At 59.7% G+C, this 23,744-nt stretch overlaps 1 protein-coding gene across 5 annotated transcripts in view; it reads left to right on the top strand.

Moving 5' to 3' along the window:
- The window catches only part of CCDC136 (coiled-coil domain containing 136), a 35,914-nt gene that overhangs the window by 6,527 nt on the left and 5,643 nt on the right, over positions 1-23,744 (top strand). The gene's annotated exons all lie outside the window — the stretch shown is intronic.

The raw sequence follows: 23,744 nt of genomic DNA on the forward strand, positions 1-23,744 counted from the left end.
GCGCTCGTAAGATAGGGGCCTAGAGCCCCAGAAAGCTCAGGGGGTTGTATACCAGCTTGACATAACCTTAGTCCCAGATTTGGACCTTAGCGTCCAAAATATGGGGGTTAGCATGAAAACCTCCAAGCTTAGTTACCAGCTTGGACCTGGTACCTGCTGCCACCACCCAAAAAATTAGAGTGTTTTGGGGCACTCTGGTCCCCCTGAAAAACCTTCCCTGGGGACCCCAAGACCCAAATCCCTTGAGTCTCACAACAAAGGGAAATAATCCTTTTTCCCTTCCCCCCTCCAGGTGCTCCTGGAGAGATACACAGACACAAGTTCTGTGAATCCAAACAGAGTGAATTTCCCTCTCTGTTTCCAATCCTGGAAACAAAAAGTACTTTCCTATTCCCCCAGAGGGAATGCAAAATCAGGCTAGCAATCCAACACACAGATCTCCCCGATTTCTTCCTCCCACCAATTCCCTGGTGAGTACAGACTCAATTTCCCTGAAGTAAAGAAAACTCCAACAGGTCTTAAAAGAAAGCTTTATATAAAAAGAAAGAAAAATACATCCAAATGTCTCTCTGTATTAAGATGATACAATACAGGGTCAATTGCTTAAAAGAATATTGAATAAACAGCCTTATTCAAAAAGAATACAAATCAAAGCACTCCAGCACTTATATTCATGCAAATACCAAAGAAAAGAAACCATAGAACTTACTATCTGATCTCTTTGTCCTTACACTTAGAAACAGAAGACTAGAAAGTAGAACTACTTCTCCAAAGCTCAGAGAAAGCAGGCAGGCAGAAAACAAAAGACTCAGACACACAATTCCCTCCACCCAAAGTTGAAAAAATCCGGTTTCCTGATTGGTCCTCTGGTCAGGTGCTTCAGGTGAAAGAGACATTAACCCTTAGCTATCTGTTTATGACACAGCTAGTTCGGGGCAAAGGGCAATACCCCTTGCAGCCAGCTCAGCCCCACCCCCTGCAGCAGGCCTGTGGGGCCTTTCTCGGGCTTGTGGGGGCCCCGACGGCCAGTTAGCACTTGGGGCAGGTCTTGGGGCTGCTCTAATCTGTGCCGGTGGTTTACATGGGTTAAAGGCTGTCTGAGTGCTAGGGCTCACCCCGCTCGCCGTGTGGGAGCCACCTTGGTGCCAGGGAATTCGAGAGACAATAGGGCGAAGGGACTGTCTTAGCAGAGCCCTGCTGGGGTGGCCAAGCCTTCGGGCTTCCCCGAGCGCGTCTCTAGGGCGGGGGAAGGGAACCGGAGCAGGCAAGCGAAATACAAGGGGGGCCAGATGAGGCAGCCGGGGCTCAGGCCTGGGACGATCTGGCCCAGCTTGTATTTCGCTGGGACGCTCTGGTTCCCTTCCTCAGACCTCAGGAGGTGCTCGGGGAGCTCAGAAGCTTGTCTGGGCCACTAACGAAAGAAAACAAATCCCCCCCCGTGACTCGGGTGTCCCCCGTAAGTGTGCACGGGGGGGCCAGCGCTGACAGCAGAGCTATAACAAGGGTGGGGCGAGTGCGCACAAAGCCCAGGGGTGCAGAAAGTGGCGGAGAGAAAAAAACAAAAAACCATTGCCACGGAGATGTTTATAACCCGGGTGATTCCCCCCCCACCTGCACCCCCCCAGTGCCTCCCCCGAGGGTCCCCTGGCCCTTGCCCCCCCTTCCTGGCCTGGAGCAGAGAGTCCCTGTCTCTCCCCTGCAGCAATTGCTGCCGCAGGGTCCTAGCGCCCCTCACTCATTGCCAGGGCAGACTGACTGTGAGCCTGTCCTTCCCCCTCAGACCCTTGCATTTGCCCGTGGGACCCTCCAGTAGCACAGAGGCCTCCCCACCCACAGTCACCGCTCCTGCCCCATGCTGGGCAAGGAGGCAGCCCCATCCCTCACCCCTAGTCAGGCTACAGTCAGGGGCAACAGCAGGGGAGGAGGCGCACGCAGCACCCACTGGCACCCACCACGGGGGAGGTGAGGGAGATTCCTGGACCTGAGAGGGGCCCTGGGAGCACATGGAGTGACAGTGGTGGGGGTGAGTGTGCTGCTGGGGGGGGACGGGAAAGGGGGGCTCCTCCCCCATAGCTCGCTGCTGCCGGCTGGGGGAGTCCTCCTCTCTGTCCCCTGTCCCGGAGCAGCCTGCCTGCACCCCAAACTCATCCCCAGCCCTGCCCAACCCCAGAGCCCACACACCCAGTCAGAGCTTTCACCCTCCCACTGCATCCTCAACCCTCTGCCTGAGCCCATAGCCCCTCCAACACCCCAAACACCTCATCCCCAGTCCCAGCCAGAGCCCTCATGCCCCCACACCCTAACCCTCTGCCTGAGACCCTCCAGCTCCCCAAACACCTCATCCCCAGCCCCAGCCAGAGCCCTCACCCTAACTCTTGCTCTGAGGCCCCCCACACTCCAAACCCCTCATCTGCAGCCACAGCCCTCACCCCTGCACTCCCTCCCAGAGCCTGCACCCCCTGCCTCCGCACCCCCTCCCATCCCCAAACTCCCTCCCAGAGCCTGCACGCCAATCCCCTGCCCCAGCCTAGGGCCTGCACCCCAGACCTCCTCCCTCACCCAAACTCCCTCCCAGAGCATTGAGTGGGTGGGGGGACGGAGTTTGGGTGGGGGTGGGTTCTGGGCACCACCAAAATTTCTACAAATCTGCCACCCCTGATCCTGCCCTGCAGACCTGAACTCCCAGCATTCTCAGGACACTTGCTAATCCCTAGTGGCCACTGCTGATATCCAGCACCTCTCACCTCTCTTAACCTGTGAGCCCCTCTCTGGATTGGAACTGGACTGGAACCGAAGACCAACCTGGAAGCAACATTACCAGCCCAAGCAGTCAACAATCATGAGTTAGACCTCCCAAAATCACAGGCTCTGCCTCTGCCACTTCATTCATTCTTCGGCGGCAATTCAGCAGCAGGCCCTTCCCTCCGAGAGGGACTGAGGGACCCGCTGCCGAATTGCCGCTGAAGAGCCAGCCCTGGGGGCGGGGGCAATTTTATATTCTTGCCTCAGGCGCAAAAATACCTAGTTACGGCTCTGGCTGATGGGCTGTTTCCGGTGGGCCCCTGGCCCTGTGCTCTTTCATTGATGACCTGGGAGGAAACATTCACTCCTCCCTGGCAGTTTGCAGAGGGCCCAAGGACAGGGGAGGAGAGGGACGGGGAATACACAGAGCGAGCTGGGTTGCTGGGCACAAGTGCATTTCAATACAGCCGAAGTGGGTCCCTTGCGTCCAGGGGCCCCCCTCATGGCCAGGGTGGGCTCTGCAGTGCCCTGTTCATTCCTTCCAAACTCCACCGGGGCCTGCCTCACCCATGCCTCAGGCAAGCTCCCCCCGCAGAGTCCCAGGGTGGCCACCCCGGTGCGAGCATACCCTCGAGTCCTACGCTTTCCCTGCCTGCGGCCTGACGAGGGGAACCTCATAGCTCAGGCCTTCCGGCTGGAGTGTGCCCACGCCTGCCGTCTCCAATTCACTCTGCCCCAGGCCCTCCTGCCAGGGCATTTGCAGCTTTGGCTGGAGCCAGATTCCTGGCCGTGGGGTCCAACCTCCCTGGTGTCAGGGTCTTCTGCCCGTCTTCTTTCCTTCCCTTTGCTCCAGCCACTTGCTGCCTTTCAGAGGAATCACCTGGTCCAGCCCGGGGTGCCTCAGTAGTTCCCCCACACCCAGCTCTGCCCGCCCTCAAGGGGCAAGTCGCCCTGGTGCAGAGTGGGGCCCTGTCCAAAGGGCTCGTGCAATCCTTGGATGCAGAAGTAGGCGCAGGGAGGATAAATGACGTCTGTATTTGGCACTGGTGAGGCCGCAGCGGGAATCCTGTGTCCTGCTCTGGAGTCTACAATTCAAGAGGCTGTTGAGAAATTGGAGAGGGGCCAGAGAAGAAGCAGGAGATTGATAAAGGATCTGAAGAGCGGTTCTCAGCTGGGTTTACTGTTTGCCAGAAGCTGGGAATGGGTGACGGGGGATGGATCCCTTGATAATTCCCTGTTCTGTTCATTCCCTCTGGGGCACCTGGCATTGGCCACTGTCAGATGACAGGATCCTGGGCTAGATGGACCTTTGGTCTGACCCAGTAGGGCCTGTCACGGGGTCCCCGGGCGATGCTCTGGAACTGCTCCCCACGAAGCCAGGCAGGACTCTGGGGGAGTCTCCTCTCTGTGAGCAGACTGGCTCCAGGACAGGAAGCTCACACAGCGTCCACCTTCCTGGGTCTGACCTTGGAGCATTCAGCATCCTCTGCCCCTCTGTGCGCTTCCCACAGTGAGTCTGCCCGGGCATAGTCCTGGGGCAGCCAGAGGGTCCTGCACCCCCACTTTGCAGTCAGACGTGACTCTCAGCCAGCCAGTAAAACAGGAGGTTTATTAGACGACAGGAGCATGGTCTAACAGAGTTTGTAGGTACAGAGAACAGGACCCCTCAGTTGGGTCCATCTTGTGGGGTAGGGAGCCCAGACCCCGTTTCTGGGCCTTGCTCGGTTTCCCCAGCCAGCTCTAAACCTGCCCCCCTCCAGCCCCTCCTCTGGTCTTTGTCTCTTTCCCCGGCCAGGAGGCCACCTGATCTCTTTGTTCTCCAACACCTTCAGTTGGCAACTTTGCAGGGAAGGGACCCAGGCCATCAGTTGCCAGGAGACAGGGCATTGGCCATTCTCTGTGCAGACACCGTCACACCTGCCTAGGGCTCTGCAACAATCACACACCCTTATCCCACCACCTAGATACATAAGAAAGGCATAGGGGACACTGAGGCATCCACACAGTATTCAGAGAAAACCTTAAAAACATTCCCACTTCATCACAGGGCCATTCTTATGCTATACACCCCTGGGGCACGCAGAGATGGGTACATCAACTCATCTAGATATTGGCCTAGTTTTACAACAAGCTCCGTACAAAGCACTGGCGAAGTCAGTACCAACTCCAATTTCACCCAGACGAAATGAGAAGCTTGGGGTACACAAGACACGTCTGACTCCTGAAAGGCATCCAGTCGCCTGGAAGGGTTGAGAGCCCCTGGATTGGAAAACTTGCCCTAGAGTGATAGAGGGGACAAGGTGGGCAAGATATTGTCTTGTACTGGGCTAGCTTCTGTTGGCTAGAGACGAGCTTTCGCCCCACACAGACCTCGGGTGACCGGAAGTCCTGGGGTTATTGGGACCATCCTCATATTAGGGACTTTGTCTTATATACGCAGCTAGACCCCCCCAAAAGAAAACTGCTCCAGTTTTCCACGCTGGTCGCCCTACCCAGAGCTCTTCGTCAGGTCTGTGATAGTGACAGACTCAAGGAGTGCCACAAAGTGGAGCTGAAGGGGGGAGTTGATCTCAGTCAGTAAGTACCTACCTGGGGAACAAATATTTGCTACCAGGCTCTTCAGCCTTGCAGAGAAATGTGTCCTGCAACCCAGGCTGGAAGGTGAAGCTAGACAAATTCAGACTAGAAATAAGACGTGGGTGTTTCTAACCGTGATCACAGTTAACCATTGGGACCGTTTACTAAGGCTCGTGGTGGGGTTTCCTTCACTGACCATTTTTCAATCCAGATGGGATGTTTTTCTTAACGCTCTGGTCCAGGCATTACTTTAGGGCCGTTCTCTGGCCTTTGCTATGGGGCGCTCAGACGAGGTGATCACAAGGGTCCCGTCTGGCCCTGGAATCTAGGAATCTAGGCTCAGGGTGATGCAAAGGTGCTTGTCACGGAGTGTGGGGGAGTCAGGGCCCTGCACCCCCGGCTTCCTGCCATTCACCAGGACTCTCAGCCAGCCAGTAAAGCAGAAGGTTTATTTAGATGACAGGAACACAGTCCAAAACAGATCTTGCAGGCACGGACAACAGGATCCTCCCCAATTAGGTCCATTTTGGGGTCCCAGGAGCACCACAGCCCCACTGGGGAATGAGAGCCCTGTCTGCACTTCCCTCCATTCCGCAGCCACCTCCTGAAAAACTCCTCTCCCAGCGTCTCCTCTCCCAGCCTTTGTTCAGCTTCCCGGGCAGAGGTGTCACCTGGCCTCTACCCCCTTCCTGGGTTCTCACGTTACATGCTCAGGTCTCCTCCCTCCAGCTAGTCTCCCATCCCCAGTGCAGACTGTCCTCCCAGGCCAACACCCCCCACTCAGCAATCACAGACCACAGTAAGAACCGTCACAGATCATCACAGTGCTACGAAGACCCTTTACTCTACAGCTCCCTGCTTTGAGCACAGCCTCAGGCCTTGCACACATTTGGCCGAGATGGAGCCTTGATGGCCCTGGGAGTGGGGCCTGTACTCAGCTCTGCTACAGATTCCCTGTGTGACCTTGGGCAAATCACCTGAACCACCCTGTGCCTCAGTTTCCCATCTGTCTGCATAAGAATAACGTTTCCCTTTCAGATCTTCCCCTTCCTTTGATTTATTGTATTTTTGGCTTTATTCCTCCCCTCCCTCCCTCCCCGGCTCATTTTTAAAAAGCACGAACCTTGTTTTGGTTTGGTTTTTCATCTCTGTCTGGGGAATGTTTCCCTTGAATTCAATCACAAAACAGCTCTGCTCGCCCAGGGTCACGCACTCAGCTGCTTGTGTTTTGGACTGTGGAACTCCCTGCCACAGGAAGTTGTTGAGGCCAAGAACTCATCCAAGCTTCAGCCAGGGATTGGTCGTGGATAACAAGACTCTGCAGCATTATTAATGACAACAGATATTTGCTGGGCTGGTGCTGGGCACTGCCAGCGACAGGACACTGGGCTCGAGGGATGTTTGTTGGCTCTCATCCAGTCTGGCTGTTCTGTGTTACACACTGGGACAAATATGTGGGATGGAGAAACACCCCTCCCTTCCCCCCCCCCCCCCCGCAGACTCCTAAAACAATTGGTGATGTGGTATTTGGGGGACCTGCTTGATCACTCACTGGCGCCTTTTTATTCTGATCAGTTTGACCCGCACAGCCCCGCTGGGTCCCCTGCTCCTCTGGCTGCAGGGAAAATCGATTTGGGCTCCACTTCCCTGCCAGGGTGGGACGAGGTTACTGGGTCCCCTCTGCTGTTATTTCTAGCCCGTCACCGTTACCTAGCGTTGTGTGCACACGTGCACGATGGAGCTGTGAATAGCACTGGCTTTGGCTGTTACGTACGTGTTCACACGCGCACGTGAGCACACACACCTGTCTGCTGCCCAGCAGGGGGGAAACCTCGCTGTAGCTTTTCAGTCTCAGGAAGAGTCTGACTGTTGCGGGACTGGACGGGGCACAGGGCGCTGGGCGTTCGCAGCCCTTCTGATTTAAAATCCTGGTGAGCCAGGCCTCCCCAGCCTGGTGGGTCCCCACAGGCCAGCCCTCGGCCAGTACAGAATTATTCTCTCTGGTGTGTTTGCTGCTCGTCCCGTGTGCGGTTGGGTCTTCCTAGCAACGGGGCTCCCTGCACCCCGAGGCAGCCTGGGCCATCTCAGTAGTTCTCCGGAGGGCGCTTGCGCACCACGCCAGTGGCTGCGTTATGCAGAGAAAGAGAGTGATTTCCTGATCCTCTATTTCCCTTTTCCTTCACTCCAAGTCACACCCCCTCGGTCCCGCCCCGCTGCTCCCTCTGCCTCCCCCGAGGCATCGCTCAGCCCAGCCAGATGTGGTCCGAGCTGTTCTCGTGGGGCTGCCTGGTCTCCCAGCCCCCTGTCTGTCCTTGCTGGGCACAGCGCTGGCTGAGGCGATCCCCTTTGTGGGATGGAAGTAAAGGAAAAGCCATGTGAAAAGCGAGGGACAGCGTGTTCTTGGAAGGGATGTTTCAGGGGAACGCCAGCTCCCTTAGCAGGGAGAGTACATGTCTGCCACCCTCAAGGAGACCACACAGTTCTCGTGAACATCAATGTCACGTTTGAAAGGTTCCTTCTGTTCAGTGTTAACGCCTTTCAGTACAGCCGAAAAGAAGGGACAGTTGCACTAAGAGACAAATCAAGAACGTAAGAACGGCAATGGTGGGTCAGCCCAATGGTCCATCCAGCCCAGTGTCCTGTCTTCCGACAGTGGCCAATGCCAGGTGCCCCAGAGGGAATGAACAGAACAGGGCAATTATTGAGTGATCCACATCTCCACTTGTCGTCCAGTCCCAGCTTCTAGTGAACAGAGGCTTAGGGACACCCAGAGCATGGGCTTGCATCCCAGCCCATCCTGGCTAATAGCCATTGATGGACCCATCCTCCAGGAACTTGTCTGGTTCTTTTTGAACTCAGTTATACTGTTTGCCTTCACATCATCCACTGGCAAGGAGTTCCACAGGTTGACAGGCGTTGTGTGAAGAAATACTTCCTTAGGTGTGTTTTAAACCTGCTGCCTCTTAATTTCATTGAGAGACTCCTGGTTCGTGTGTTCTAGGAAGGGGTAAATAACACTTCCCTACTCACTTCCTCCAGTCATGATTTTATAGCCCTTGTTGCAAGGCTCCTCCCTCCCACCGCAGCAGGTTCAGTGCTCCCCCCTCGGGTGGCAGGGGACCAGGAGGAAGTCAGCCCCTCTCTGGACGGTGTTGACTCTCCCATTTGACAGGGGGAGGCATATTTCCCAATATTTTCCAGGCAGGCCCCTGCAGTGCCCCTCTGCCAACTGAAGGAAAAAAAGAAACAAGTTCCACTACAAACCAAAGGGGAATAACTCCCCACTCTCCTCTGGAGGGGGCGGGGGTGGCAAAGGTCACAGGCAGCACTTAATTGCTCTCTGGGTCCCTAATTGACCTGAGATGACCCCTTCTCAGCTTGAAGACAAAAGGGCCTAACGCTCCTGCCTTCCACTGCCCTCTTCCAGCTGTCAGGCCTGACTTCGTCATGGCCTCAGTCACATCCCCTCTCCGTCCTCTCTTCCCCAAGCCAAACAGCCCCAGGCTTTTTAGTCTCTCCTCACCTGGAAGTTGTTCCAGTCCTCTAATGATCTCTGTTGCCCTCTCTGTACCCTGTCCAATTCAAAAGGATCTTTTCTGCGACGGGGCAAGCAGAGCTGCATGCGCGATTCAAGGTGTGGGTGTGCCATGGAGTTATACAGTGGGTTACGGTATTTTCTGGGTTATCTGTTCCTTTCCTAATGGTTCCTAACACTCTGTTCCTGTTCTGGCTGCCGCTGCACATTGCATGGCTGTTTTCACAGAACTCTCCACAATGATGCCAAGATCTCTCGCAGGTGGTAACAGCCAATTTAGAGCCTATTATTCTGTATAGTCAGGGTTATGTTTTCCAACGGGCATCACTTTGCATTTATCAGCAGTTCATTTTATCTGCCATCTTGTGGCCCACTCATCCAGTTCTGCGAGATCCCTTTGGAGTCAGCTTTGAACTAATTGGGGACAATCCCATGAAATAAGGGGTGGGGCCGTGGATGGTCACCCACACAGCACGGAGAACAGTGCTCCAGGCACTGCCTCCTCAGAGCAACTCAAACCTCCTCGGCCTGCAATGCCTCTGCTGGTGAAGTGCTGGTTTCCCACCAGAGCTAAGCACTGTACAGATCACACTTAGCCTCTGTGCTCCCCCGGGTGGAATCAGAACTGCTCAAGTGTGTTTCATAGGCCCTATAGCAACTGACAGGGATTTTTCTTTAGCTCCCCACAGGCGGGGCTTTTGAAGCAGTTATCCCCACTGCTTCCAAGTGTGCCGAAGCCCTGCCTAGGTGTAGAATCATTACAACCTTAACCAAAAAGCTTCTCTGCTCAGAATAGCCCCCTCCCCACACTGACACCTCACCCGGGCCCTGCGGGGCAGAAATTTGTAGATCATAAGTAAGGCTAAGATTTTGTCATGGACATTTTTAGTAAAAGTCATGGGCAGGTCACCGACAAAAAAGAAAAATTCACAGAAGCAGTGACCTGTCCGTGACTTTTACTAAAAATATCCGTGACAAAATGGGGATCTGCGGGAGCCCACACCGCCTGCAGCAGCTGGGGGCTGTGGGGTCCCCTTGCCACCTGCAGCTTTCGGGGTCCCCCTGCTCCCTGTGAGGACTGGGAGCTGGGGCTTCCCTCACCTCCCGTGTCAGCCAGGAGCTGCGGGGTATCCCTGCTGCCCACAGCTCCAGGGGTCTGCGATGGCAGGGAGCTTGGGGATTCCCCTGCGGCCGCGGTGGCCAGGAGCTCAGGGGCTCCCTGCCACCCACAGCAGCTTGGAGCTCCGGGGGCACCAGAGGCAGCGGGGGTACCCTGCAGCTCCCTGTCCTTGTGGGTGGTGGGGGACCCTGCAGCTCCCGACCACCTCAGGCTGAAGTCACAGAGATCGCTGGAAGTAATGGATTCCGTGATTTCCGCAACCCCCATGATGAAATTATAAGGACACAGGGAGCGATGTGAGGATCTGGTCTGATCTCCTGGCCAGAGGACTCCCCTGAATTAATTCCTGTTTGAAAGAAGGAAGATCTTGTGGAAAAACATGCAATCTGGATATAGAAACGGTCGGTGATGGAGAATCCACCACGACCCTGTTGAATTGGTCCAAAGGTCAGTTACCCTCATTGTTAAAAATGACACTTTCTTCCCAGCCTGAATTTGGCTAGTGTCAACTTCCGGCCGCTGCAGCTTCTTAGACCTTTGTCTGCTGGACAGAAGAGCCTCTGTTATCAGATTCTGCCCCCTGTGAGTACTCACGGACTGTGATCAAGTCACCCTTTCGCTTTGGATAGGTGGAGCTCCTTGAGGCTGTCATTGGAAGGCTGCTTCATCCTTCTGGTGGATCTTCTCTGGCCACTCTCCAATTTACCACTATCCTTCCTGAACCGCAGGCTCCAGAACCAGACACAGAGTCCCAGCAGCGGCTGCACCAGTGCCCAAGACAGAGGTAACAGAACCTCCCTGCTACTCGAGAGGCCCCTGCTTACGTATCCAGGCATCGCATTATCCCTTTTGGCCACAGCTCGTGGGAGCTCGTGTTCAGCTGATTGTCTCCGTGACCCTCCCCAGTCTTCTTCAGAGTCTCCGTTTCCCAGGATAGAATCGTCCTGTCACAGAGCCCCAGGGTCAGGGCTTCGCCCCCAGCTTTGGAATGGTCTCTAGGAGGAGCCCTTCCGGTGGGCCAGCCCCCCAAGGGGTCTCACTCCTCCTCCAGGGTCAGCCACACAGTCTCATCGCCTCCTAGACAAGCTCTGGAGCTCCAGCCGTTGTTTCACACCGGGAGCTCCGCTCAGCGAGTCCCATGGAGACAGCCTGCTGGGGGAGACTTGGCCACTCCCCAGGGATTGATGGGGGCATTGGCTGCCAGGTGTCAGCGTCTGGGCCATTGGGTTTGTCTTCTCGGATCCTTCGTTGATATGAGGTGGCCTCAGCCAGCCCTTTTTAATGGCCCATCCCAGCTCAGAGAGCTGGGCGACATGCACACCTATGTCATCCAGCCTGCCCTGAGAGCAAATGGTCCCTTTCCCCACACTGGGTAACCATGCAGCATATATGGGAAACTGAGGCACACATAGGGGTTTTCCAGGGGTTAGTTGAGTGCTCTGGGCTGACAGCGCTGCCTAATGGCAACACTCTGGGGTGTGCCGTGTCATGGTGAGAGTCCACAGGCTCATTTGCCTTATGGCTGTAGTTCAGGGGGTAGTGTCGCCTAGTGGTGGGGGAAAGTAGGAGAATCTGGGCCCACCCTACTCCACAGGGTTCCAATCCAGGGCCCTTTGAAACAGTGGATCCTGCCACAGGATTCAGGTTCCAACACCCACAAGCGCGTTCCCTGAGTCGCTTCCTACCCTCATTCCAGTCCCTCTGGTGGCGACTTGGCATGGGATGTGGGGTCCCTCTCGAGTTCCCTCTGATTAATCTCTGGCGTCTCTGCTGGCCACAGCAGGTTGTCCACTTTGGTTCCCACGGCTGACTGGCTTCCCGCGGCACAGCTAGGAGGCGTGACCCTGGTGGCTTGGAGCTTCCTGGCTGCTCTCCTCCCCTGTGAGCCTCGACTGAGCGGAGTTGCTCCCTTTTGAAAGCTCCCTCCACAGGGCCTGTGGCGGTGCTGCCCATGGAAGCCAGCTGAGGTCACTCAATCAGGGTGAACTGCAAACAAAACAGGGCAGACAAATCCCAAACACTGGTGGTTATTCCAACACTTAGGTTTACCAACCAGCACAGAACAGCTTCTATAGTACCTCACTGATTACTTAGAAGTTTAAACAACGTAGTTCCCTTCAAGTGCCCAGCCTCAGGCCTCCGTCCAGACACACCTGTCAGATATGATGATGATTCCTGAAAATCTTATCTCATCATATAAAAGAAAAAGTTCTTCCAATCCCAAAGGATCAGTCACATACCCAGGTCCAATTATAACTTAGATCTTACCCAAAATACACGCTATAGCCAATTCTTATTAACTCAGCTAAAATTTATTTAAAAAGAAAAGAGAGAGCATGTTGGTTAAAAGATCAATATACAGACAGACTTAAATTCAATTCTTGAGGTTTAGATGCATAGCAGAGGTGAGCTTGTAGTAGCCAAAAGTCCTTTTAGAAATAGTCCATAGGTTATAGTCCAATTTCCATATTCAGGGTGGCTCCAGTCAATGACTGGGGATCTCAATCCTTGTGGCTTAAGGTTTCCCCCTCTTGAAACCCAGAGCAGATCTGAGATGAAGCAGGATCGTGTCCCAGGGTTCTTATACATTTCCAGCAGCCTTTCGGCCTGAGAAAACAATAGGCTTAACTCCTTCTCCCAAACATCCTGGCAATTAGCACAGAGTAATTTATCCATTAAACAGTTCAGATACAGGTTACCACAACCTTCAAAGGGACACATAGACAATAATACTGTTTCACTCAAGTATCATCATAAATGTTAATATTCCTTTTTTGATCTTTGAATTAAAACTATAGCAATAGACAAGACTTGTTTGCTGGCATCCCAAGACCTGAGCAAACATCTCCCCTTCTACCTCTAACAATGCAGACTTGCATTTCAATCCTCTAGTCATTTACATATCTTGCTAACCCGTTCTTAAGTTTCACCCATGGGTCAGGTCAGTCGGTGAGGTGAGTCAATTAACTTTCTGGCCCTGTCACCTTTCAATGAGATATATTACACTCATAACTCACAGGACCATGGTCTCTTGGGCCCAGAGCTGTCCGTTAACCCTCACCTCTCCTGTGTGGGGTTGGTACAACCTGTCACAAAGGGTCAGAAAAATACGACAGACAATTCCCATTTGCTCCCACCCCTGTCCTGTAAATCTGGCCTTTACTGTTTGTTCCTCGATGTGTGACTTTACATTCGGCCATATTAAAACGCATATTGTTTGCTTGTGCCCAGCTTACCAAGCAATCCAGATCGCGCTGAATCAGTGACCTGTCCTTTGATTCATTTACTGCTCTCCCCAGCTGTGTGTCACCTGCAAACTACCAGTGACGAGTTCATGTTTTCTTCCAGGACATTGATAAAAAAGCTAAATGGCCCAGAACCGATCCCTACGGGACCCCACTAGAAACATACCCGCTCAGCCAGGAGTCCCCATTTGGTTATATTTTCAGTCCTATCAGTGAGCCGGCTTTTATCCATTGAACGTGTGCCAGGTTAATTTTATATCGCTGTTGTATCTTAATCAAAATGGCCTGAGGTACTGTCATGGAGACCCTGGGCGATGCTCTGGAACTGCTCCATATGAAGCCAGTCAGGCCTCTGGGGGAGCCTCCTCTCTGTGAGCAGACTGGCTCCAGGGCAGGAAGCTCACACGGCTTCGCCCTTCCTGGGTCTGGCCTCGGAGCATTCAGCATCCCCGTCCACACCGGGCGCTTCCCCCAACGGGCTCCTAGGGAACCAGAGGGCCCTGCCCCCCAAGTCCGCAGTCAGACGTGACTCTCAGCCAACATAAAACAGAAGGTTTATTCGTCAACAGGACCACAGTGTAGACCAGAGCTTGCTATTACAGACATCAGTGACTTTCAGCCAAGTCCATCTTGGGAATCCTGGGCCAGATGCCCTGGATTCCCCCTCTTCCAGTCCCCCCACGCAGATTGCCAGCCTCCAGCCACCTGACCCGACCTCTGACACCCCCGTCATGCCCCTCCTCCTTCTCTTTGCCTCGCTTCCCTGGCCAAAGGTGTCATCTGGGGTCACCTCCTGGGTCTCAGTTACATAGATGCAAATAGCTGGGGAGTCTAACCTGCCCTGAGGGCCTCAGCAAAATCCCACCCCTAGTTCCCAGCACCCAAGTATTGGTGCAGTCCACGGGAAAATTAAGGCACACACAGTATTAATATAGGACAGTAAGACTCACATGCAACATAGCAAGCTGGATAAAACCCCACTTTGTCACGGGTACCAAGTCCAACACCTTACCGAAGTCTAAGGCCATGACAACATGATTACCTTGTGTAACGCTGCCTGCCGTGACTCAGGAGCGTGAGTCCCAACCTCAGGGCAAAAAGCCAGTGAGGAGTCCGGTGGCACCTTAAAGACAAACAGATTTATTGGGGCATAAGCTTTCGTGGGTAAAAAACCCCAAGTGTTTATTTTGTACCCACAAAAGTATATGCCCCAATAAATCTGTTAGTCTGTGAGGTGCCACCGGACTCCTCCTTGTTTTTGTGGCTACAGAGTAACATGGCTACCCCGTGATACTTGGCAACCTCAGAGCAAACTCTTAGGAACTGGGGCACAAACCCCAAACTGGCTGTGTGTTCTGTACTTCGATTGCACCAACCAATTATCAAGTGTAAACTCCTCAGCCTTACCATGGAGTCCCAGACAGTCCCTTCGGGTGCTCCAATCTGTCTTGCCACCCAGGGGAGCCTGCCTTTCTGATTGATGGTCCCTTGCACCAAGAATCAGAGCAATATACAGGTTACTGCCAGTCCCAAAGGACTAGTCACTTACTCCAGGTCAGTCGCACCTTAGATCTCACACCAAAGACAAGGCTTGTTGCCAATCTTATAATAAACTACCTAAAGATGGGACAGGAAACCCGAGAGTTATGTAGCAGATTACAGCAGGTAACCATAGATACACAAATGAGTTCCAGGCTTAAGTTTCACAAAGTACTAGAAGTTTCTGTAATACGCAAGCTCTGTACGTCCTTCAGGGTTAACCCAGGCTAAGCACTGAGGATCTCTTGCTTATGCCTACAAACACCTTGTCCCTCCACCAGAGTCCAAGCATCATAGAGATACATACCAGGTCCTTTTGGCTTGAGGTTTTTGTCCCCTTCCGGCCATGTGCTCTGAGCTGCAACTCAGCTGATGGGAGGAGTCCACTTCCTGACTCCTCTCCACTGGGAGGAGAGCAGAACAACAAAAGACTTTTGTCCTCTTGATGTTGGTGTGTAGGGAAATTCCCATCCCACAACAGTCCGTCTGGTATCGATGGACCTTTCCTGCTGGGCAGGGCATGACACCTTCTGTTGGAGCTCAGCCCTTCCACGAGTTAATGTCTCTCTCCTGGCTGGTGATTTACAGTCTCCGAGGCTCACAACACAACTGCTCAAATATTGCCATACAATATGGGACACAGATGTTACAGGTGGGCTTAATCTCGGCAGTAACTCACAACCCGCCATCAAGGTTAAACACTCGACACATTCTTACAATTCTAATACTGAGCTTGTCGCTGTTCAGCTGAGACAAGGGGACTCTGGCATGCGCTGGCACCTGGCCTGCCAGCATCCCATCTTTATCAACCCAACTTCTCACCTGAACACACTTGGGCTCTGATGATCTAAGCAAGCCCCTGCCTCCCATCCTTGGGGCCTGCCAGAGACAATGCCCTGCTGCCCTGGGTGGGGGGCCAGGATTCAAACCCTCTAGGGTTCCAGGTCAAACTTGCCCCAGGTCACACCAGGAGTCAGCAGGTTGTGTGTGTCGTAGAACTGGCCCCGTGCAGCATGGGGCACGGGGCACTGGCTGGGGTGAACTACAGTCAATGGTGGATTCTCTGTAGCTTGAAGTCAATGAATGAAGATTTGGGGAGCTCAGTGACTCAGCCCAGGGGAGCCCAGTGAGGAGCGGGGCTTGAGGGGCTGACTAGATGGTCCCTGCTGACCTGAGAGTCTGTGAGAAGCTGCGTGGGGCACCAGGCAGGGGCCTGTAGCCCATGGGGGCCGTGCCATGCTGGGGCTTGTAGCTCATAGGGGCCGTGCTGTGCTGGGGCCCGTAGCCCATGGGAGCCGTGCCGTGCTGGGACTTGTAGCCCGTGGGGGCTGTGCCGTGCCCATGGAGGCCATGCCGCACTGGGGCTTATAGCCCATGGGGGCTATGCCGCACTGGGACTTGTAGCCAATGGGGGCTGTGTCGCTGTAGCCCGTGGGGGCCATGCCATGCCATGCCCAGGGAGACCATGCCGCGCTGGGGCCTGTAGCCCATGGGGGCCGTGCCATGCCCATGGAGGCCGTGCCGCACTGGGGCTTATAGCCCATGGGGGCCATGCCGCACTGGGACTTGTAGCCAATGGGGGCTGTGTCGCTGTTGCCCGTAGGGGCCATGCCATGCCCAGGGAGACTGTGCCGCGCTGGGGCCTGTAGCCCATGGGGCCGTGCCACTGTAGCCCATGGGGGCCGTGCCACACTGGGGCTTGTAGCCCATGGGGGCCATGCCACTGTTGCCTGTGGGGGTTGTCCTGCGCTGGGGTCTGCAGCTCATGGGGGCCGTGCCACGCTGGGGCTTACAGCCCATTGGGGCCATCCCGCACTGGAGTCTGTAGCCCATGGGGGCCGTGCCGCACTGGGACTTGTAGCCAACGGGGGCCATGCCGCTGTAGCCCGTGGGGGCCGAGCCGCGCTGGGGCTTGTAGCCCGTGGGAGCTGTGCCGCACTGGGGCCTGTAGCCCATGGGGGCCGTGCCGCACTGAGGCCTGTAGCCCATGGGGGCCATGCCGCTGTAGCCCAGGGGGCCGTGCCACGCTGGGGCTCGTAGCCCGTGGGGGCCGTGCCGCACTGGGGCCTGTAGCCCATGGGGGCCGTGCCGCACTGGGGCCTGTAGCCCATGGGGGCCGTGCCGTGCCCAGGGGGACAGTGCCGCACTGGGGCCTGTAGCCCGTGGGGGCCATGCCGTGCCCAGCGGGACTGTGCCGCGCTGGGGCCTGTAGCCCATGAAGGCCATGCCACACTGGGGCTTGTAGCCAATGGGGGCTGTGTCGCTGTAGCCCGTGGGGGCCATGCCGTGCCCAGGAGGACCATGCTGCGCTGGGCCTGTAGCCCGTGGGGGCCGTGCCACACTGGGGCCTGTAGCCCATGGGGGCCGTGCTGCTGTAGCCCGTGGGGACCGTGCCGTGCCCAGGGGGACAGTGCCACGCTGGGGCCTGTAGCCCGTGGGGGCCATGCCGTGCCCAGGGGGACCATGCCACGCTGGGGCCTGTAGCCCATGGGGCCATGCCGCTATAGCCCTTGGGGGCCGTGCCACACTGGGGCTTGTAGCCCATGGGAGCTGTGCCGCTGTAGCCCATGGGGACCGTGCCTCGCTGGGGCTTGTAGCCCATGGGGGCTGTGCCGCACTGGGGCCTGTAGCCCATGGGGGCCGTGCCGCACTGGGGCCTCTAGCCCATGGGGGCCGTGCTGCACTGGGGCCTGTAGCCCATGGGGGCCGTGCCGCTGTAGCCCGTGGGGGCTGTGCCGTGCCCAGGGGGACCGTGCCGCGCTGGGGCCTGTAGCCCGTGGGGGCCATGCCATTCCCAGCGGGACTGTGTCACACAGGAGCCTGTAGGCCATGGGGGCTATGCTGCACTGGGGCTTGTAGCCAATTGGGGGTTGTGTCGCTGTAGCCCGTGGGGGCCATGCCATGCCCATGGAGGCTGTGCCGCACTGGGGCCTGTAGCCCGTGGGGGCCGTGCAGCATTGGGGCTTGTAGCCAATGGGGGCTGTGTCGCTGTAGCCCATGGGGGCCATGCGGTTCCCAGGAGGACCATGCTGCGCTGGGCCTGTAGCCCGTGGGGGCCGTGCCACACTGGGGCTTGTAGCCCATGGGGGCCATGCCGCACTGGGGCCTGTAGCCCATGGGGGCCGTGCTGCTGTAGCCCGTGGGGGCCGTGCCGTGCCCAGGGGGACAGTGCCATGCTGGGGCCTGTAGCCCGTGGGGGCCATGCCGTGCCCAGCGGGACTGTGCCACGCTGGGGCCTGTAGCCCATGGGGGCCATGCCACATTGGGGCTTGTAGCCAGTGGGGGCTGTGTCGCTGTAGCCCGTGGGGGCCATGCCATGCCCAGGGGGCCCATGCCGCGCTGGGGCCTGTAGCCCATGGGGCCATGCCGCTATAGCCCGTGGGGCCGTGTCACACTGGGGCTTGTAGCCCATGGGAGCTGTGCCGCTGTAGCCCATGGGGACCGTGCCACGCTGGGGCTTGTAGCCCATGGGGGCTGTGCCGCACTGGGGCCTGTAGCCCATGGGGGCCGTGCCGCACTGGGGCTTCTAGCCCATGGGGGCCGTGCTGCACTGGGGCCTGTAGCCCATGGGGGCCATGCTGCTGTAGCCCGTGGGGGCTGTGCCGTGCCCAGGGGGACCGTGCCGCGCTGGGGCCTGTAGCCCGTGGGGGCCATGCCATTCCCAGCGGGACTGTGTCACACAGGAGCCTGTAGCCCATGGGGGCTATGCTGCACTGGGGCTTGTAGCCAATTGGGGGTTGTGTCGCTGTAGCCCGTGGGGGCCATGCCATGCCCATGGAGGCTGTGCCGCACTGGGGCCTGTAGCCCGTGGGGGCCGTGCAGCATTGGGGCTTGTAGCCAATGGGGGCTGTGTCGCTGTAGCCCATGGGGGCCATGCGGTTCCCAGGAGGACCATGCTGCGCTGGGCCTGTAGCCCGTGGGGGCCGTGCCGCACTGGGGCCTCTAGTCCATGGGGGCCGTGCTGTAGCCCATGGGGGCCGTGCCGCTGTAGCCCGTGGGGGCCGTGCAGTGCCCAGGGGGACCGTGCCGCGCTGGGGCCTGTAGCCCGTGGGGGCCATGCCATTCCCAGCGGGACTGTGCCACACAGGAGCCTGTAGGCCATGGGGGCCATGCCGCACTGGGGCTTGTAGCCAATGGGGGCCGTGCCGCTGTAGCCCATGGGGGCCGTGCCACGGCCTGTAGCCCGTGGGGGCGGTGCCGCACTGGGGCCTGTAGCCCATGGGGACCGTGCCACGCTGGGGCTTGTAACCCATGGGGGCCGTGCCATGCCGGGGCCTGTAGCCCGTGGGGGCCGTGCCGCGCTGGGGCCCATAGGGGTGTGTCGCACTGGGGGCACCAGGCCAGGGCGGGCACTGGGGGGGCAGAGCAGAAGGCCCTGGCCCTGCCAGCAGGGGGCGCGAGCCACAGGCCGGGCCGGAGCAGCTGGAACCGCGCGGGGTCGCCTGGGCCACGCGCAGGGGCAGCCCGGCCTGGAGCCAGGGGACGCAGCCATGGAGCTCACGCCCTCCACCTCCGTGGGCAGTGAGTGCCGCCGACCCGGGGACCCGGCACCCCCCGTTGGGACCCCCGGCAACCGCCCCCTGGGGACCCCCGGCAACCCCCCGTGGGGATCCCGGCAACCACCCCCTGGGGACCGCCCGGCAACCCCCCGTGGGGACCCCCGGCAACCGCCCCCTGGGGACCGCCCGGCAACCCCCCGTGGGGACCCCCGGCAACCGCCCCCTGGGGACCCCCGGCAACCCCCCGTGGGGATCCCGGCAACCACCCCCTGGGGACCGCCCGGCAACCGCCCCCTGGGGACCACCGGCAACCACCCCCCCAGGGAACCCCCCTGCAACCACCCCCTGGGGACTGCCCGGCAACCCCCCGTGGGGATCCCGGCAACCCCCCGTGGGGACCCCTGGCACCCCCCATGGGGACCCCCGGCAACCGCCCCCCCAGGGAACCCCCCTGCAACCACCCCCTGGGGACCCCGGCACTCCCCGTGAGGACCCCCGGCAACCCCCTGTGGGGATCCCTGGCAACCCCCCGTGGGGACCCCCAGCAACCCCTCCCGGGGACCCCCGGAAACCCCCTGTGGGGATCCCCCCAGCGACCGCCCCCTGGGGACCCCTGGCAACCCCCGTGGGGATCTCCCTGGCAACCGCCCCCTGGGGACCCCCGGCAACCGCCGTGGGGATCTCCCTGGCAACCCCCTGTGGGGACCCCTGGCAACCGCCCCCTGGGGACCCCCGGCAACCACCCCCCCAGGGAACCCCCCAGCAACCACCCCCTGGGGACCGCCTGGCAACCCCCCATGGGGACCTCCGGCAACCCCCTGTGGGGATCCCCCTGGCAACCATCCCCTGGGGACCCCGGCACCCCCCGTGGGGACCCCCGGCAACCCCCATGGGGACCCCCGGCAACCACCCCCCCAGGGAACCCCCCTGCAACCACACCCTGGGGACCTCCCGGCAACCCCCCATGGGGATCCCGGCAACTGCCCTCTGGGGACCGCTGGCAACCACCCCCCCAGGGAACCCCCCTGCAACCACCCCCTGGGGACTCCGGCACCCCCCGTGGGGACCCCCGGCAACCCCCTGTGGGGATCCCTGGCAACCCTCCCCGGGGACTCCCGGCCACCCCCTGTGGGGATCCCCCCGGCAACCACCCCCCTAGGGAACCCCCCTGCAACCGCCCCCTCGGGATCCCTGGCAACCCCCGTGGGGACCCCCGGCAACCGCCCCCTGGGAACCTTCGGCAACCCCCGTGGGGACCCCTGGCAACCACCCCCTCAGGGAGCCCCCCTGCAACCACCCCCTGGGGATCCCTGGCAACCCCCTGTGGGGACCCCCGGCAACCGCCCCCTGTGGATCCCCCCGGAAACCCCCTGTGGGGATGTCCCTGGCAACCCCCCCCAGGAAACCCCCCTGCAACCGCCCCCTGGGGATCCCCTGCACCCCCCGTGGGGATCCCCCCAGCAACCCCCTGTGGGGACCCCTGGCAACCACCCCCGTGGGGACCCCCAGCAACCCCCCATGGGGATCCTCGGCAACCACCCCCCCAGGGAACCCCCCCCGCAACCGCCCCGTGGGGACCCCCGGCAACCGCCCCCTGGGGACCCCCGGCAACCCCCTGTGGGGATCCCCGGCAACCGCCCCCTGGGGACCCCCAGCAACCACCCCCCCAGGGAAACCCCCTGCAACCGCCCCCTGGGGATACCCGGCACCCCCTGTGGGGATCCCCCCGGCAACCCCCCGTGGGGACCCCTGGCAACCACCCCTGGGGACCCCCAGCAACCACCCCCCCAGGGAGCCCCCCTGCAACCACTCCCTGGGGACCGCCCAGCAACCCCCCATGGGGACCCCCGGCAACTGCCCCATGGGGACCCCCGGCAACCACCCCCGCAGGGAACCCCCCAGCAACTGCCCCCTGGGGACCCCCGGCAACCGCCCCCCCAGGGAACCCCCCTGCAACCACCCCCTGGGGACCCCCGGCAACTCCCCCGTGGGGATTCCCCCGGCAACCGCCCCCCCCGGGGATCCCCTGGGGACCGCCCGGCAACCCCCCATGGGGATCCTGGCAACTGCCCCCTGGGGACCGCCGGCAACCACCCCCCCTGGGGACCCCCGGCAACCCCCTCCCGGGAACCCCCGTGCAACCGCCCCCTGGGGACCCCTGGCAACCCCCCATGGGGATCCCCCCGGCAACCACCTCCCCAGGGAACCCCCCTGCAACTGCCCCCTGGGGACCCCCGGCAACCACCCCCTAGGGCAACCCCCCATGGGGATCCCCCTGGCAACCGCACCCTGGGGACCCCTGGCAACTACCCCCTGGGGAATCACCCCGGCAACCCCCCGGGGACCCCCAGGCAACCACCCCTTGGGGAACCCTCTGCCAACGCCCCCTGGGAACCCCCAGCAACCCCCCTGGCAACCCTCCTGGGGACCCCTGGCAACCACCCCCTGGGGATCCCTCCAGCAACTGCCCCTTGGGGACCCCCAGAAACTGCTCCCTGGGGACCCCCTTGGCAACCAGCCCCTGGGGATCCCCCCAGCAACCAAGCCCCCAGAGTCCCCCAGGCAGCCGCCCCCTGGGAATCCCCACTGGCATTTTTTCCCTGGGGAGCCCCACCAGCAATCCCCCCCCAGTCCTCCCCACCCGGCAAACATCCCCCCAGGTCCTTCCTGCCTGGCAACTGCCCTCTGGGGATCCCCCACCCAGCAGCAGCCCCCTGGAGACCCCCCACCTGGCAACTGCCCCCAGAGGTTCCCCCCTGGCAACTGCCCCAAGGACCCTCCACCTGGCAACCATCCCCCAGGGAGCCCCCACCTGAGAACTGCCCCCCAGAGACCCCTTGCATAGCAACTACCCTCTGGGGAACCACCCCTCCAGCAACCTCCCGCCCTGTGGAGTCCCCACCTGGCAGCTGCCCTGGGGACCCCCCACCCAGCAACCACCACCTGGGAACTCCACACCAGGCAACAGCCCTTGGGGACCCCACCTGGGAACTGCATGGCAACCACCCCTGGGGCCCACCCCACATGGCAATCACCCCTGCCTCCAGGGTACTGTCCAATAACTGCCCCCGCCCCCAGGGATCTCCCAGGCAACCACACTGCAACTGTCGCCAGGGCCTGCCCCACCTAGCAACAGCCCTCCCCCCCCCGTACCACCTGGCAATCGCACAGCAACCGCCCCTTGGGGACCACCACACCCAGCAACCAGCCCCCCCTTAGGACCTACCCCCCAGGAACCCCCTGCCTGGCAACCGCCCAGCAACTAACCCACAAGGATCAGCCTCCCAGGGATCACCCACCCAGCATCTTCCCCTCAGGGAGCCCCCCCGTCCAGTAATCATCTGGAAACCATCCCTCCCAGGGACCCTCCCGCACCAGCAACCACCTCCCTGGCACTCTCCTGTCTAGCAACCCCTACCCTGGGAATCGCCCCACGAGAGACCCCTCTGTGACAACCCTTGCCCAGGGACCCCCACCGGGCACCCTCACCCAGGGTCCCTCCACCCACCAGAGGCCCTTCCACCCCCCCCAGCCCTCACCCCACAGGGACCACTCAGGGGACCCTAACCCCAAGGTCAGCCTTCCAGGGGGTACTCCCTGCTCCCACCCAGCCCCACCCCAACCTCCCCCAGTCACCCCTGCTCCCAGGGGATCCAACCTGCACCTGCCAGGGGTCATCCCTCCCAACTTCCCCCTCCCCCAAAACCGTCACCCCCAGCACCCCCACGGCTCTCTTCTCCCCTACACACGCCCTCCCGCCACTCCCAAGAACGTGCCCCACAGTTCTCTCACTGCTATCACGCCATGGGTCCCCCTTGCTCCACACCCCTAGCACTTTGCCTTCACAGCCTGCCTGGCCTATATCCATCCTGTCCTGCCCCTGCAGCTGCCCCAGGGGCTCCCCCACTGCCCCAGGGGTCTCCTGTTTCCCCCCGGCTTGCGCTCCTCATTTCACCCACTTCACTTACGGCTGGACCCCTCCCCCCAAGCTCCCGCCGGTGTGTGCTCCCCAGGCATCGCTCCTCCCTGCTTGTCCGTTTCTGGCCTGGTGGTTGGAGCAGGCCCCGGCGGGGGGCTGGGGAGTTGGCCAGGGATTAGGCTCCTGGGGCTGGAGCAGGAGCTAGCCTGGAGGTGGAGCTGGATCAGGCTAGCAGGAGGCCCTGTGGCAGCCAGCAGATGGGCTGGGAGGCAAAGCAGGTGGAGGCCAGGCACCCTCAGCTGAGGGGTGTCTCTTGGGGGGCCTGGCTGTTCTGTGGAGCCTGGGAGGGGCATGTCATTCCCCCTTTTTTCATCCTGCCTCCCTGGATCCACTGCCCAGAGATTCAATTGGCTATGGGGTTATATCTCACTTCCTGTCCCAAACTGCCACGTCCCGCCCCAGAAGTGGCTGCATTTCAGCAGTGAGTAAAGTGATCCTAGTGTGTACAGGCTGGCAGGTGCTTTGGGATCATTTGGGCTCTGGAATGCGCCCCTTGCCACGGTCCCCT

The sequence above is a fragment of the Gopherus flavomarginatus genome, chromosome 1 (assembly GCF_025201925.1).
Source record: "Gopherus flavomarginatus isolate rGopFla2 chromosome 1, rGopFla2.mat.asm, whole genome shotgun sequence".
In the NCBI taxonomy this organism is placed as follows: Eukaryota; Metazoa; Chordata; order Testudines; family Testudinidae; genus Gopherus; species Gopherus flavomarginatus.